Raw genomic sequence first — 4,118 nt, forward strand, 5'->3', positions numbered from 1 at the left:
CAGGATTGGTTCACTGGGCACAGACAGTTTGACAGGGACGTCTCTATGGGGGGGCAAACGGGGCATGTGCCCCCCATGGGCATAGGACATGGGAGGGATGGGAGGGACAAATCCCCCCACAATCTTAAGTGGGGGGGATACCATGCCCTTTATCCCGCCAGTTTGTGTGTCCTGTGTCCATCATGTCTGTGCACTGATGCTTGCTAACTTCAGAATCTGTCTGAAGTTTGCACGCAGCAGGCGCTGGCCAACGCTGTGGTTTCGATTCCCCATGCCATGGCATGATTGATTCGCTGTACAACAACAGTGGGGAGGGGGAGGAGGACGACGCAGGACCATGAGCAAGAGTTGTTGACAACAACTCTTGCTCGTGAGTTCCCCTCCTCGCCCAGCCCCAGGGAATATGGCACGTGCCAGTGCAGACTGGGCTGGAGTGTGCAGTGCACTTCTGCGCAGCTTGCCAGCCTCCCTCATCTCCCGAAGCCAAGCCAGCAGGCAGCAACGCGTGCTGTGGAGGCTCGTGACGGTGACGAAGTTCGGTGAGAGACTAGAAGAAGACTGATAATAGTCTGCTGCTCAGCTCTCTCTGTCTCAGGTTGGCTGGCAATGGTGCTGTGTTGACCAGGACTCTGCCATTAGACTGTGACATGTCCTCATAAAAGATGATTTTATCAGCCATCTCTGTGGCGTAATGTTGGTGGTTCAAGCCCACCCAGGAACGCATTCGTTTTCTTCATCTTCCATTTTGTTTGATGCTGGCTCTTCACCCCATTATACAGCCATCTCAGATGCCGAGAACAGAGATGGCCCACAAAGGCGGCGGGCGTAGTCCCCAGTATTAATAGCAGCAGTTTCCTCTGCTTCCCAAATACATTTAACAGCTAAAAGCGTCTTATTTGTACAGTGCATTTCTGTACACCCAGCGCTCGCCCTAAAGGTATACGGGTGAACATGCCCCTGTTGGAATGAGTGGGGTGGGGCTGTTTTCTCTGCAGGCCACAATGTGCCCTGACATCACAGCAAGTTCCGTCAGCATGTAACAGGGCTGTTAGCGGCGCTGTGAACTCCCTCCTTTCCGCCGCCACTGTGTGCAGCAGGATTGCCCCCAGTGCACAACAAAAAGCATCAACCGCCAGACAATCTTCCTTCTCTGGGTGAACACATAGGTTTATCAAACAGTTAAGGATTAACTCTGCGTCTTCTCTGTGCAGTATTTGGCAAAACGAACACAGGATTTAAAATAAGGTTACTTTTAATCGCTCAAAAAATCCAGACCCACTTCACCCCGACGTGATTTGAACACGCAACCTTCTGATCTGGAGTCAGACACGCTACCATTGCGCCACGAGGTCCTGTGTATGGGACCTCTTGAGGATCTCATCTGTGGTCAGCTGTGGCAGTGCAGTGAGGCAGGAGCCACTTCATGCACCAACACTGACAACGTACCTCTGATTTTATACATGCAAAACCTGCCTTTTGAACAGGGTAAAGGCAGAGTAAAGCATCAGGGGACGCAGCAAATGCAGGCAGTTGTCAAAGGCATCTGCTCCACAGAAGGTTTCTCACATGCGGCTTATCTGGGAAAATAACCCATGTTATAGTCAATTTGTCTTTATCCATCCCACACTCATGTAAATGCCCAGAAACAGGGGCTCACACCTTTCAGTTGCTTTGAAAAAGATGCATTTGTTCTTACGTTCATTTCGAATCGTGTGCATATTTCCAATCGCCTTTCTAATTGATAAATGAACACAGAGGAGCCAATATTCTTCCAAAATGAATCCTTTATTCTGTCCATGACACAGCCATAGGTTACGGATGGGGGCGAGGGGTCTTTTCATGGGAGTCTCTGAAGTATCAGAAAAGCTGTTTGTTTTCTAATTGGTTAGACAAAATCTCCCAAATCACTACCCAGCACAGGTAATGTGTAGGATTATGGGAGTTGTACTCTGAACTCTGAAAAATATTGTGTGCTGCCGGATGCAAATCATGCCCTCATTTCTGTTGGTATGGTTACGTCAGCATAAACTAGCAACTCACTCCCTGAAGATTAGCAATGTTCATTGATGTGACTTTTATTTTATGTTCTGCAGGTTTGTCCCCCCTCCCCCGTAAAGAGCAGCTTGTTTTTGGCATCTTTGCAGATATTAATTCAACAGGAAAGCATATAAAGAAATATAAAGGAATGCATGAATAAATTAATCTGTATTTATCAGGGGGCGTTTCTAAATAAGGTGGGTAGTCTTGTGGTTTGTAGGGTAGCATCATTAGATGTTGGCTTGATGAGGATGTGAGAGATACTTATTTTAATAAATGCGGTGGGGGAGGAAGCAGGGCAGTGGGGCCACAGAAGTTACCATTCATTTTGGTGGTGCATCGGCAAGAATGAGTTGGGCGTGTGATCCCCAGTAAATCGCACATTCACAATGCAGAGTATTGTGGTCCTCATATTGACTTAGTTTCCAGCCCATCAATGTTATACCAAATGTAAAACTGTTCAGGTGCTTGAACGCATCACTGATCATCTCACCCGGGGTGAAACATTTGAAACTGCTAACAATGTACTGCTCATTCTCTGGGGGTAATATCTCACATTGGCAAATGGGCATTGGTGCACTATGAGGTGGGTGCAATGGATCTGTGCTGCCACAGAGATTAACCAGGACAAGAGGTTGAAAAGAGGTGTGGGGTTTACTGTTGTATAGATATCCAGTACACAGGGTTGTGATGGTGCGTGGGAACTGCCACTGGTGGACCTGTCAATCAAGGGGATAGGTGGCATGGAAGGGGACATGAAGGGGAACATGAAAGGAGCAACAGGCAGGCCAGTGAGTGTCAAGGAGGTATAGACAGCACTGGGATGATGGAGAAGTGTGTAAGGGGTGGCAATGCCAAGAGCACAGGGAGTGCCAGCTGAAGATGCTGGGATACAATTGATGGAATGCTATGCCGCATATCATTGTCTTTTGCTCTTTAAACTCATGTTGTTCCTTGATGATGTATCATAAATCTTTCACACGATAGAGACCAATATTGTAGCTGGCCCTGTTCTGCAGCGTCCCAGGCTCATTGTGCACCACCCCCAGCCATTAACAGGCACACACTGGGCCTCATTACGACCCAGGCGTTAAGGGTTAACGCCGTCGTTAACCCTTAACGCCTATTCTGATTTTAACGGCTGCTCTTAGCAGCCGTTAAAATCCATGGCGCTAACCTGCCATGATGCTAATTACGCCACCGTAATTTACGGTGGCGTAATTAGCGCCTTCCCCACTCCCATTATGCCCTATGTGGCAAAAATGGGAATGGGGAAGGGAAAATGGGAAATGGGGATTTACCGCCGCACTCACCTTGGAATGGGGTGGTAAATCCGCCATCCACCATGGTGTAAACGTAGTTTACACCATGGTGGTAAAGTCGGCGCAATTAGCGCCTGGGTCGTAATGACCCCAACTGTCTCTTATGAGGCACAATTGCCACTTCTGGCTCATAGGTCTGAGGCAACCCTCTGTATTCTGAAGTGCATGTGGCTGGCTTTTTTTGTGGGCACACAAATGTCCTCCTTCGTTTAAATGCCATTCAAGCACGTGCTAAAGATAAGCGTCAACATCAGAGTCAAATTCTGGCTGCAGCTCCTTGCCCCACTCCACGGTGCAATCCACTGGCTTGCCCAGCATTGCATATTTACCCTTTCACTGGGGTCACAGCCTCACAGGCAAGTTGTTGTGGCCCCTGAGCTTTCCCCCACTATATGCTGTAGTACAGTCAGAATGCATGCCGCAGCACTATGCCCACCACTGTTAGGAGCAGCTGAGGTGTAGGTGCTAGTCATGTAAATGTGCGCACACTTGTGGACTGTTCGATAAGTTTTCTATTTGATTTTCTCATGAAAAGAACGTTTTCTAAACAGTTACAGCACAAACAGGTTAGATGTAAGTTTCAGCAGGATAATTGTTAAGACATTCAAATAATTGCTAATATACAGGGGACGAGAAACCCACGGAAACAATGTGGCATTTTTACCATGTCTGCCAATATATGCAGGCAGGCACCCGTATGTCTTTCTGTGATGTGGGTTTTCTGTAAAGCACTGCCCCTAACTCCCTGCTTTCCCGTCT

General features: G+C 48.0%; 1 non-coding gene across 1 annotated transcript; it reads right to left on the reverse strand.

The window, feature by feature from the left end:
• Window positions 1-1,280: 1,280 nt before the first annotated feature.
• TRNAW-CCA (transfer RNA tryptophan (anticodon CCA)) lies at window positions 1,281-1,352 on the reverse strand. The gene has a single exon. It is a non-coding gene; the product is annotated as a tRNA-Trp (tRNA).
• Between the last annotated feature and the right edge of the window lie 2,766 nt (window positions 1,353-4,118).

This window comes from Ambystoma mexicanum, chromosome 9 (assembly GCF_040938575.1).
Source record: "Ambystoma mexicanum isolate Mex_15411 chromosome 9, UKY_AmexF1_1, whole genome shotgun sequence".
Lineage (NCBI taxonomy): Eukaryota > Metazoa > Chordata > Amphibia > Caudata > Ambystomatidae > Ambystoma > Ambystoma mexicanum.